Source organism: Poecilia mexicana, unplaced genomic scaffold (genome assembly GCF_051168715.1).
Source record: "Poecilia mexicana isolate PSO_F unplaced genomic scaffold, ASM5116871v1 scaffold_12, whole genome shotgun sequence".
NCBI lineage: Eukaryota > Metazoa > Chordata > Actinopteri > Cyprinodontiformes > Poeciliidae > Poecilia > Poecilia mexicana.
The window spans coordinates 17,806,010-17,820,061 of NW_028263381.1; positions in this window are offsets into that span (position 1 = coordinate 17,806,010).

A 14,052-nucleotide genomic window follows, 5' to 3' on the forward strand; every position below is an offset into this window, starting at 1 on the left:
ACTAGAGCCGGGAAAACTAGCCAATCAGCGGACAGGGGCGGCAGCCTCAAAGGAATACTCGGACCAATACTTGAAGAGCTGGCACAAAAATCGAAATCTATAAAGATTCTGATTGGCTGAGCCTCTCCTCGGTTAGTTCTGTGTTTTCAGGGCTTGCAAGAGGAGCTGGTGTTTTTGTTGGAGAGCTGAAATATGGAAGGTGTAAGGTTTCCCCCCAGGAATGCGTTTCTGTGTGTGGATGTGTGGTGGTCTCGGTGGCTTACGAGTCAAAAGGCTGTAAATGAAGCAGCCTATAAAGAGACAGACCATCAAAAAATACTGCTTAACTGTAAAACAGAAGAACAAAGATGTTTACAAAATAAATATTTCAAAGTAATGTGGATTGTATGTAGCCCCCCCCCTTCCGAGTATTTTCTGGAACCACCTTTTTTTCAAAGCTGTTTTATTCATTTTCAATTTTAATGAAATGACATTTTTAAACATATTAACATTCAAAAGATAACAAGACAAAAACAGAAACAAAAGACCCTCCACCCTATCAATAAGATATGGTAAATATTGTAGATAGACTGAAATACAAATTATAATACCAGTATGTGCTTTAGACATCTTTCATTATAAGTCTTTATGGTCCATTTTATTTCATCTCTAATTGTACTTCACAATACTGATAGCCTTTTCATGGAACTATCTGAAAGTGAGGACCACATTTTACTGCAATTACAGCTGTAAGTCTTGTAGTTTTGCCTTGACCAGGTAAGAAAAAGTCTGTATAAAAGTTAATGAAAATGTGTAAAAACATTATGGTCTCTATTGAACAGACCTTAGATGACCATAAGTTTCCCCTCACTGTTTTCTGCAGGGCTGTGTTGCTAATGGAGTGAATTGCATCCAGATTTCAGAACAAGGTTTTTGAAGTAATTTTCTGGATAAAGGTGCTCTTTACTTCTGAACTTTGCAATCAGTGGAGCAGCTGTTAAAAGGCAAATGTGCTAATTTTCAGAAGACTCCACCTTTCTATGACAGATCTTTACTTATGTCAAACTATTCAAAGTTATGTTGAACTATTTCTTGATGTAACCCCACAGCTCATACACTGTACCTGAAACTGATTTTATTTATGTTGACATCACTTACCTCCACTCTAACCTGAAACAGCTGAAAAAGTCAAGACCAGTTTAAACTCACCCAGCCTGAATGAAGCTCAAATATAACCTGTGGTTTGAGCAGATTACCCCATGCGAATGCCTGCATGTTGTTTTAAAGAACCAGTGTGTAGATTTAAGGCTTTGAGTCTTTGACTGCTTGAGCTCACATCTGACACAAGCAGGCCCATTTTTGTACATATTTGGGGTCATTCAACATGTTTTTAGTTGTCTCATGGACTCAGATATGATGTGGAGGTATAAGGAATTATGTATATCTGAAGGTTTACTTTTGATAATCAGTTACAAAAAATGCAGCTCATAAACTACACTACAGTTTAATTTGTCTTATTTTAGTGAACCTTCTTTTATGGGTTTTTATTTGGGCACCTCATTTTTCCAATAAAAATTTAACAGGATTGCAGTGTGTGGGCAAGATAGTTTAATTAATATGCTAATTGGCAACAGAAAGTTCCTACTTTTGATGTCTATAATAGCAATTGTGTCCTTGATGAGCAGAGGTGCAATTAAAAGAGGGATTCATTATGGTTTTAAACTCTAACATAAAAGATTTTAAAGAAAATTTACAACCTTTTGGTTATCTTGATTCTACTTTTAATCAAAAATGTTTGAGAGTGTGGGATTGTAAACACGTTTTATTTTTTACTTTATTCGATCACTTCCCCACAACAAGTGCTCTGAGAACTCTTTAAAGCCAGTCATACAAATGGAGTATGGTTTAGCAGCAGGACCACGCCTCAACCACCCATCTAACTACCCTGCAGTCTGGGTAATTAAAGGTGTGGTTGCATTTATATGTCTTTTATACTCAACTCTCCTGCAAAGCATTGTCCACCCTCTGTTACTACCAGAGGTTTCTTTTTCAACCCTTGTCAATCAATTCAACCTCTTTCAACTCTTATCCACCATCCCAACCTCATTTGTCCCCTATCCTATTCTTAACAATCCACTATCCCTTCATTATTCATCCTGTGTTCCTGCCTCATTCTTTTCCTATCTAGACCTCATTAAGCCCTCATCTTTCATCCAAATCTCTATCATCCCTCATCCATTTTCCCATTACTCTACTGTCGTCATCCGTTAGTCCTGGTTCCTCATCCATCATTCCTACCTCGCTTATCCTTTCATCCTTCATTCATTCCTGCCTCATCCATAGATCCTTCATCTCTCATTCTTCCTCCCTACCTCCGTCACTCCTCATTCCTACCTTCTTCTTTGCTCATCTGTTTCTTCATTATCCACCATCCACACCTCTTTCATTCATCTCACACATTTATCCACGATTGATTCTTTTAATTCCTTATCCTTACTTTCTTCATTATACTTCCTGTACTCCTTCTTTCTTCATCTCAACATCCTTCAACCTGCATCACTACCTCATTTCCCTTATATGATTAATTATTTCAGCACCTCATTTAACTCAATTTAGTTCATTTAAATAGTGTCTGTTCACAACACATGCCATCTCCAGGCACGGTGCAAGAAAGTACTTTTACGTTAGAGAAAAGTAAGAAGTGAATGGCAGTGGCGGCTCCGTTAGTGACTTCATCTTGGAGAAAAATGCAACTAAACAGATGATCTCTGAGCTGGTTTTAAAAGCTAGTTAGTCACAACCAAACCTCAGCCAATAAACTTGTCTAGAAACACTGAAATACAGGACCAAGTGAGTCATCTACTGCAGGAGGAAGGTGTCACAACTAAGCAGAACGCCAGACATGATGCAGCTTCTATGAAGAGACAAAAACAAAAGGAAAAGGTTAAAAATTGAAATAACAGCAAATAAGGAGAAGAATGTTCTTCTTCCATTCCTCGTTGCCGCCATCTTTCGTTCATACCTCCATCATCCCTCTCATCTCTACTTCCTTCATCCCTCATTTTCTTTAACCTCTCACCCACTTGACATATTTGTTCAGCCTGCCCTAACATTTGGGAGGGTCCTTATTTGGCCTTTAGGAGTAAATGTACTGAGACAGAACCAACACTCTGAGTCTCCAACTCCAGCAGCAATTCTCCCTACATGATTCCATCAAATTTGCTTCTCCAACAACATCCACAAATCTCTCCCAGAAATCTTTTAAGCTGTGTGTTGTGGCGTGGTCCTTGCCAGTAAGTTGCTTATGCTGCAGCTCTCCTAAGCCATTTAATTGCACCTGATTTGTGTAAATATGTAATCTCAGTTGTTGACTCTCAGTGGGAGTATAATCCCTACTCCCAGGGAACCAAAAGGATTTCATCATCCCACAACCTAAGAGACGTCATTCAACTCATAACAAAGTTTTGCCTGAATTAGAGAGAAATTCGGGAGATCATGGCAACAACGGTCTCGGAAAACAACAGCAATACAACATTTGCATTTTTGACTGGTGTTTTTAGGGTATGTCCATGTAGATACCACTGAAGTTGGACAGATTGAACTTTTCACTTCGTATGACTGTACAAACACATCTCATACACCTCATCTGCTTTTCTAAATGTTTAGAGCATACTGTAAATATATATGTAACGCTCCTTCCCACGTTCTAATTTCACTTAATGCATGGCAATTAAAGCAAGATGGCTGTACATGCACACGCCCCCTCAATTACCACCATCCACCTCATCCAGGCAGATCCTTTTCTCCCTTGCATAAATGTCAAATTACATAAACACCGATTTAGTCTTGAAGCATGCCCGGGTTCTGAGGTTGTAGGCGGCACTCGGTTTCTCTGATCACAGACGCCTCTTACATTCTGACACATCACCATTCAGGCAAAAATAGCGGATTTCTGACTCGTTTGGGGCTGCGGGGTCTTCTCATTTCAATAATCCGACTCCTACGCTCCCACGCCAGGCACCCTTAGCACACAGCTTCCGGCTGTGGTCATCTATTCATGGATCTGAAGCACTCTGAGACAAAAGCCCTCCAATGGAGGCAGAGACGTGCAGGCACTTGCATCTTTCACTGGTAGTAATTGACATTCAACAGGGTCTATGAATACTTTTAAAGACTTGTCTCCTTTTGTGAATGGTTCACATCGCCGCCTGCCAAAAATGTTGATGAAGATTTCCTGTTACAAATGAAGCCAAAGCTGCTATTGTAAATGTGATAAAACCCAGCTCACGCCATCATATTTTCAACATCTGTTTGTATTGTTGTCTACTGGATATGACATCACACTCTTTTTGTTTGGCATTACCTGCATTTATAAAAGATAGGCCTTCATCAAATATTTGTTGCTGACAGTAGACTAGTTAGGTAGTGTCTTGTCCAACAAGGTGTAACCATGACCTCTTAAGTGGAGGCTGATTGAGGTGTCACCTTAAATCAGGATGACATTTAATTACATTTGTTATGTGTTGATAACATATTTATGTTCTGATAACATAAATATGCAAGGTACAATACATATATCTTTTACTGTTTAATACCCAGCTGGGAATAGACAATATTGTTAAAAAAAAGTTAAAATTTATGTTAATTCCTTGGTTCTTCTTGAAAACGTTTGGTGTTTTCCACAAATAGAATGTATATCGTGGCTTTAAAGACACATACTCATAATGTAGACCTCCTTTTCAAATATTAAACTCTCCAAACTTGATGGGTTGATGAAATGTTGATCCATGATGGTAGCTAATTTCCACCACTGTTAGAAGAACATAAAAGGTTTGGATCAACTCACAAAAGCTGCGATTGAAATGCAGCAAAAATCTAAGAGAAACGCTTGACGTAACTGCTTTGACTTAAAAACCTGTTTCCTGGTTAAAGTAGTCTTTCCTGGAATATACAAATTTTTCACACCCTGGTGTTTTCTTTCTTTGGCACAAAGACATTTAAGTATAAAGTAATGCCAAAAGGTTTTAGTAAAAAAAAAAAAAAAAACTATGATCTTCCCTTAAGATTAATTGTGGCACATTCTAAAGCTCAAATTTATTGTTGATATTTTTTTTTTTCAATTTCAAACTTCAAAGCTTTAGCAGGAATAACAATGAGAGCAAATTCCTTTTCTTTGACTCAGTAAGGGTCCTCATTCGGTACACATGCTTTTTGACATGTGGGCATTTTGTACCAACCATGCAGAAAATCTGTCTGGGGGACATTTTGTACCAGCTTTGACAACCAATCTACCATTTGTATAGTTCAGCAAAGCACCCACAGTTAAATAATATTGGTCCCTCTTTTGGTTCGAACCGGGGTTTTAATTAAATTTTATTGAAGTGCCCTAATGGAGGTAATTCTTTTTTTTTTTTTTTGTTACATTTGAGCATTTTTGTGATAATTTGTCTAAAAAATTTACAAAACACTTAAAGATAGGAGGGAAACAAGTCAAGTTTTATTTTTATGTTTGGATAAAATGGCAACACAAATGTAACGGATGTAGTCGTACGTTGCCAGCATCTCAATGGTTTCAATGCCAATGTGAATTATATTGACACCAAAACATACGCAACATTTGCATATTTAGAAGGGTTCAGAACATTGTAAAACTCTGCAGGATTTACATTTTCAACTGAAATTGTGTTTGTTTCCAATTTTTAAAAAAATGTGTTAAAATTGGTTCAAATGATGAAGAGTGTTCTCTGCAGAATTATACAAGCTGCAACATTTAATTCAAAAATCTTTGACTTCCAGTGAATTTTGGATTTCAGGGAAATTGTGACACACACACAAAACAAGTGGTGTAAGCCGCCAGCAGCAGGGGTAATGCATGCTGCCATGAGTGTGGATGGGATTACACAGTGACAGCTGTGTAAGATCATTACAGTTCGGGAAAAGAGGGGAAAGACGGGGGGGGGGGGGGTTGAACCCGAGAATCAGGGAATGGAGTGGGCTATTATGAGACTTAGGAGCACAGGGGTGGGGCGCTTTGGCAGTACCGCTTCTTACTGTGAGGAATTCCTCTAAGTGTTGCATTTAGAAACTGTGATACAGGATGTCATTAGATGTGATCACAGGTGCTTTGCATTTTGGCTAATATTTATGCGTCATGTTAGCCAAGTGATGAGAAACAGAAGCCCGATATGTGGGATAAACAGAGGGGTGTGGGTGAGGAGAGAAGCAGGGAAAAGGAAGATGGGTGACGCAGGCAGGCCTTCCAGTAAGAGGTCTGACTCAGCGCCTGGAAGCCCCCTGACCCTGTCTGGAGACAATATGGGGGCAATAATCTGTGTTTTCACTTTGCAGAGCAGAAAGGTCTCTGAAAGACTGCAGCTAGAAAACATGTACGCCACGCAGCCTCGACTGGGTTGAGATCATGTTTTTTTTCTTTCACTTTCATCAGCTTTTATCAACCATGATAAGGCATCAGATTAAACTGAGTGATGTTTTGACCGCAATAATAACATCTGTGAATCACATAGGCCTTTATCATCCCTCGCTTTCCAAAATAAACAATCCATAGTCAATCATAAAGACAATGTTTTTATTTCGTTGAAGTAACTGTTTGTCTGTAAAACCTCATTAATCTATTATGTCACTCTCTGTCTACGAGTTAGTTTGGTGATTATGGATACAACCTCCACAGCACAAAAAAAATCCCTTTTTCAGCATGTTGTAGCCTTTATATGGTGAAACAACAGGGGGAATGCAGGTGTTTGATTATGCAATCGGTGACTAAGGTTTCAAACGTCAGTCGTCATCTGCGCGCGCTTTCTCCTGCTGTCAGCCTTGAGCGGGCTTCGAACCAGCAGAGAGGATCTGTTTGAGTATCAGATGAAAACAGTTGTCCCTTTCTTCTCCTCATCGCTGGCTTGGCAGGGATGGAGTTCTCACTCCTCCAGAACGATAACGCAGCACAACAGGAAACAGGGGCCGGCCGATGTTGTTACCTGGTTACATAATCCAGACTAAAAGAGGAACACCAAAGTGCAGAATCCATTTTCCAAATGACTTAACTTTTCTAGGACCTAAAGGATCCATTACATCTACCTTTTATAGTGATTTATTTTGTTCAGACACTATTTTCACAAGTTCACTATTCAAAGCAGAATGTTGCAAACTGTAAGATTAACTAATAATCCCAGCAATTGTACAACATCTGCAATTTGCACGCAGCCTTGCCTAACTAAGGATTCCTCAACTGTTTTTTTTCCTTTGAATATACACTACTTTGTGCTGTTCTCTTATGTAAAATCCTAATAAAATACCTTGCAGTTATAATACTGACAAAATCAGAAAAAGAAACTGTGTGGATACCTTTCGAGGCACAGTGCCTCTTCCAGTTTTGTGTGTGATTTGGCATGGCACGCCAATGATGGATGATAGTAAGACAGACGGCCTGTTTCCTGCATGCACCCCTCACTTCCATGTCACACACACAGATATCCTTTGAGGATGGGAGGTATATAACAACTTGACGTGCATGGCCCACATTTACACACCCAGACACCAGACAGACCCACCTAACATCCTCTTTGGGGAGAAAAAAAAAAACGCTGGACATTTTGTGCTAACCTGCACACCTAAAAAAGAAAAAAAATAGGATTTACTAGGTCAGCCAAAAGGTTCCGCCAAAAAGTACAAACTGCTTTTCCACTGATGAAAAACATCTGAATCACTGGGAGTTTTTTTTTTTTTTTTGGTTTTTATAGTTGTGACTTGCACTTCTTTAGAAATGTGCTCAATCTTGCGTGAGTGAGAATACAACTCATGCTATCATGTGGATATAATATAAAAGTCAGGACCTTTACAAAGGAGTAGACCACATCTGTCATCTCCCTCTTTCTCCCCAGACCTCTTACATTCTTAATTACACCTCCACTCCCATTCATATTCACTGTCTAATTGAAACTGACAGTCCGTGCAAAGTAAATATTTACAAGGAGTCAGTGAAACACACATGCATGTATAACCTTCTCTTTTAAAGACACAGTGTAGGCACGGACTTCCTTGTAGTTTCATCCTCCGTATCTGCATGAAATGCCCACTCTGCTGCCTCTCCAGTCCAAGCAGTAAAGTGTTAAGCCAACAGAGGTTTGAGGTGGGATGTGGGCTGCCCACGCTCCTGCTAAAAACAAAAGTATAAAGATACATCTGGGATTGAGCACAGACTAAGAGTGTTTTGATTTACTTCTGTAATTTCTCTGTAGCTCCGGTGGTTTTACTGTAAACCACTCCTACACCGTCTGCAGATGTGGCATCAGATCCAGTGGGAGGGAATGGATTTGTGTAGCTGTGTGCTTGTGTGTGCTTCTGCTCCCTGCTACATGTCCAAATTAAAATAGGGGTTTGTCGGCATTCTCCAGTCAAATTTCCGCCATCGCAATATTTTACTCAGAATGATAAAGTATAAAGTAATTCTGCAGACATCACTGGCTCATCATTGGCTTTTTTTTTCTTGGTTGAATGTGGAAGAAAATGGAAAAAGCAAAATAGAAAAGGTGCAGCATGCCCTAAAAAATGTGTAAAGCATAAAAAGTCTATCTGTAAATTATATTGTTAGGCAAAAGCATCTAACAAATATATTTAGAAATGCCCTATTCTTGAAGTGATTATGTCTGCATGATTAATTTCTCCTTTAAACCCAATTTCATATGAGTCCAAAAGCAAAGATCAATTTTTAAATTGCTTATTCTTTTATTTTTCACACAAAACTAGCTCATCACTTAATGAATTTTGTTTTTTAATGCTTGAGGGATCAACAGCTCTGAGTTTATTGGTAATAACGATTTAATAACAATTGCTGAAGTAAATTTGGTTTCACAAAAATGTAATACAAGGAGGTAGAAGAAGGTGTTCTGGTCGAATCAAATGTATTTTTTGCTTACATATATTCACCTTGTGAAAGGGAACTCTAACACAGCAAGTCACCTGCTTCATTGTGACATGTCGATGGCAGCACCATGGTGCGGGAATGATTTTTTAAGCAGGATCTAAATCACGTCTTGGTGCGGTTGTGAAATCTAATTCAAGTATTGGGATGATTCATGCATGAATTTCATTAATTTTGTTCTAAAGCTTTTTGTGTAAGTAAATTGTGGCCAAAGGAAACGGAAAAACTAGACAAGTTTGGACAGGGTCAGACTGGACTTCAACGCAGGTCAGTCATTATGACAGCCTGAAGATAAGCACTTCCAGTCATACTTCCAAATGTTTCTGCGAATGAAGTGATGTATATATCAAATCTTTAAATCAAATCTTACTATATTTTCTCACTATATTTTCACATAATTATTGTGTTTTCTTTATATTTGCTCTCAGGAATATTGTCCACGTCGTTCTTCTCATCTCTGTAGCAACTATCCTTATTTTTAAGATTGGAGGATCTGTTCACATTCTTCCCATTCTTCTGCATAATGGGATAGATATAATATCTATATTCACCACTGTGACAAAGAGTGAGCTGTCAACATGTCATGCAAGGAATGCAAAGGAATAAAAGGGCATCCTGGACTTTCTATTGTCTAACTGTGTCAATAGTCAGTGGAAAAACAAGCGTATTTTCACCAAGGAGCAGCATTGTTTTCCATATACAGTTTGCTGCCGTGGCCCTGATAAAATCAGCGTCCAGTCGAGTGGCAAACAGCTGAGATTGTTTGTGCTGCTCTGAGGCTGCAGGTGCACAATCAAACCCGAGGGAAGGAAGCAAACGAGGAGGGGCTTGAATGTGACACAAACAGGAAGCAGAGTGTTCTCTCTCCTGTTCAGCGGCGCACACAAAAGCTTCATTCTGAACTTTGTTCCGGTACAAACTGTTTTTGAGGCCTTTTAGGCACTTACATAACATGGTGTTATGAAAGATATTGACTTGCTTAATTTGCCACATTTTTTCCCCCCCTAAACTTTTTTTTTTTTTTTTTTTTTTAAGATCTCGGTCTCCTTTCCCCTTTTTGTTTCCAGACTTTAATGTGAGAACAAGTTTGAGTCAGTGAGGGCTCTGGGCAGAGGGCCACTCCAAGTTCAGGACTTGGCTCTTGGATTTGAACGAGTTTTGCCAAAGAAAATCTCCTACTTTTATGAAGTCTGTTTCATTTCCTTTTTTAAATCAGACAGTCTGGGGTTACAGTCTTATCCCATAAAGATTTGTGATCACTCAACTCTTTATAATGACCCAAAGTTACAATTCTTACTTTGACTTCTTTGAAGACACATTTTCAAGAAAAAAGATCTTTAAAACACTAATAACACAACTACATTTGAGCAGTTTCTGGAAAATTTGACCCAAGCTACTGATTTGATAGGTTCTCAAGTTTACAACTTTGAAAGCACGTTATTTTTAGCCTGCCAACATTGCACAGGGAGAAGGGGGGCTTCTTTGTAAACAAAACCGGAATAAGTGAAAAGAGACAATATTGATATTTACTTTTTTTTTGACATTTTGACACCCACACAAGGTTTTGATTCTATATGCATAGCTTAGACTTTTTCATTAAAATCTCATAATAAAATTGCATGTTGGAAAGGAATTATACTTTTCTTAGTAATCAATTGAAAAATCTTTATTGGCAATACACTTTTTTGCATATTTCCACTGCTTTGACTATCTGGTGATGGGCTCTCATGTATCACTCTAACTTTAGCTTTCTCCATTAGATTCACATCAAAGCTGTGGGTGACTCCAAAACAATAATATTACTTCCTGGCAGATTTAAACCTAAACCTACTTTTAAGAAGTCTGTTTCATTTCTCATATATTTGAATTTATAATACAGAGAGTGTTATTTTCTCTAATTTATCAATGTATGTTCTATAATTTTATTCCTTGTGTTTTTGTACAATGGTTTTCTGTGAAAGCCATGAAAAAAAGTTTTTAGTAATAATAATTCATTTTAAAAGAAAAAGAGCAATCATGCATTAAATCAAGGTTTAATGAATTCCTTCCAGCGTCAGGAAAACCAAAACTAAACAACTTTTACTATGCGTTTACGTTATGTGCACATAGTATAGTACAACGTTATTATTGTCTGCATGCAAATTGTGAGGTTTGCGTGCGTGTCATTGAGGGTTGACCTGCACACTGTGGGAACAGATCCTTTATCCATACAAGGAGCAACAGAAGCTTTGGAGAAGAGGGGAGGAAACGGGCCAGGAGGCTGGTGGGGTGGGAGGTCGCCTTTTCAGGGAAGGACGTAAACGAAAAGAGAACACCCTCTCTGTCTCACAACAAAACCCCTCCCTCCGGCCCTTTCCTCCCCCCAACAAGTGCACATAGTGCCCCTCTCCCACAATGAGAGCGCTGCAGCGTGGCACAACAACAAATAGTGCGTCACTAACGAGTCACGGCAGACATTACCGGTTGTCTGCGTCTGCGTGGCTTCTACTGAGTCCCGCCACTTCAAATGTGTTTGGAGACGTTTCGTTATGGGAGGGGTCCTGTCTGTGTTTACCTCTCGTTCTGAATCCCTTTAGAGGCTCTCTTCGCTCACTCTTGTGTGGTTGATTGTATAGTAATCATGGGATTACTTTAAATCAGCTTGGTTTGAGTTTAAACTGCATGTGATGCTCAAAGTTCTCCAAAACCATTGGCATTTGCAGCTTATTTATGTAACACAGAAGTGCATTTACAGATAGGCAATCTTCCAGTTAAGCTGAATGTGCTGAGATAGTAGCTTTAAAAAGTTTTCTCTGAAAGAAATTCTGGGCAGATGTCAATGATCTCAAAGGTTTTCTGATTTGATTTGAACGTGTTTTTATAAGATAGAGGGAGATGAGCTTCAAATCTTATCTTGATTCAGAAAAAATATGAGCACAACCAGGCCGAGGGTTTATCCATAAAGCAACGACAGTTTCTCACTTAAATCTGGGCAGCAACCCACTCTTCAGTAAACACACAAAGAGGGAGGGAACAGTTTGCTTGTTTTTAAAGCGAAGTGCTCTTCCAGCTCCACTCATGGGAGTGATTCATGTTCCTGTTGCAAAACAGAGAAACAATAGGGAAGAGAGGTTGAAAAGAGAGCAGGAAAACCGAGTAATAATGCTTTATGTTTTCTAAAAGGTCCATCAAAGGTGAAGCGAACACATTAAAAAAAGAGAAGCACCTGTTATTGTGGCCTCTCACTGGAAACACCAGGTTTGTTTACACCTCTCAAGCACTCAGCCCTGGTACCGTTTACCAGCTCATCCTTAAATGTGCTGTGTGTTTGTTTTCGGGCACAGCAGCTTCAGCTGATACCAGAGGTTTACGTTCGCCAAATAAAATGATACATGGATAGTTTCTGCCACTGTCTGACGTTAAATCAAACCAAACTTATCTTGTTTTAGGCCAGTTAGAATTACCAAAAATTATTTCCATTTGCTGAATATTGCAGCAATCAGAAAGAATCTGTCAGTTTCTCCAGAGGTAAAATATTCCCACAACATGACGCTGCCGTCACAGTTGGGATTGTGCCACCAGGCTAACAAGCATCTCCCTCTCATTGCAGCCTACATGCATGCCACTAAGTAATAGACCGTTAACAGGTCACCCTGAACCCACCAACATCATGGTAAAGCAATATGATGGCTGGGTCGTCCTTCGAAGTTGCTTACTTTAACCGGGAAGCTGGTGAGTACATGAAACATTTTCATCCTGTAGAAATGCAAAGCTAGTCGAGTCAGAGACCAAGGCAACAGTGTTTCTGCAAAATACTGACTCTGAAGAGCTAGAAAAACAAAGACACGCACCAATTTTCAGATTTTTTTCAGGGAAAAAAAATCTTATAAGCTTCCTTTCATTTCACAAATATGTTTTACTTTGTTGGTCTATCACATAAAATTGAATACCCAGAGATTGGCATGTAAGGTTGTCACAGTGCAAAATGTGGCTCTACTTATTGAAATCACTGACTGATAATTAGTAAAGTTCATGAAGTTAAACTCCCAACTAACAGTTTTTTTCAGAACTGCTTAAATCAAAAACAGCAAAATTAACAATTCAAAGAATCTGACGAGTTTCTATTTCACTTCACCAGTGGGTTTCAGTTAAACCTTTTGACCCCCAATTTTTTTTTTTTTTTTTTTTTTTGTCTGTGATTCTCAGTCACGCACTCCTAATTGCTGTCATTACAATTGGCCCTTTCATATAATGCACACACCCTCTCTGCCTTCCCAGGCCAATGAATGTCTTTTCTTAAAATACAACACACTGTTGCACTTTTGAGACTTGTAGTGCTCGTGAAGCTTGTTAGGCTGCAAAAATTGAGAATATTAAGCAGCCCCGGAGGCGTGGGTTTGCATTTGATATATGGTTAGTAAATTATGCACACTTCGCACAAAGTTTATCAACCATGATGTTTGTTATTTGCAGTCGTGCTGAGCATTAAGCATGTTCCTCTGTTCTTGTCCCAAGAAGCAAAGAAAAAGAAGCATTCACAGACTTCAGCTGAAAAGCTAAGTAAATGTAATACTGAGAAACTACGTCACCATAGAAAACGCAATTAGATGCTGCATGGGAAAAGGCAAGAAAGCTCCATGAAAAGGAACTTGAAGTTTGCTTTAGGTGTAGCACGGGAATTGTAACATCTTTCATGCTTTTAACTTCTCTAACAAGTCTGACTGCATGTGTTTTTAAGGCTGGCAGATGGAAACTAAGTAATGACTGAACTCTAATCAGCCTCAAAGTTGTGACAGAAGATCTTTTCACTTAACCTACCGTGACCTGCACACGTCAGCGACCTCATGTATGACTGGTCTGTTGCTGGAAACGTGTCCAGTTTACAGGGAGTGAGCACAGGACTTGTTTTGTTTCAAAGTCTGTATATTGAGCTAAGCAGTCTGATATGTTGCAGGGTCAGATGGTTTGGAGGTGAGTCAGGCAACCAGCTGCTGACAGCCATTGAGTTTGCAGACTGACCTTTATCACAGAGATGGAGTGGAACAGTACTGATGAATGAAAAAAACCAAAACAATCCTCTGATAAACCGGTGGCAATATGTTTTAGCAACAAGCTAATGTAAGTGTGACTTGTATATTTACTCAAAGGTACAAGAAAGT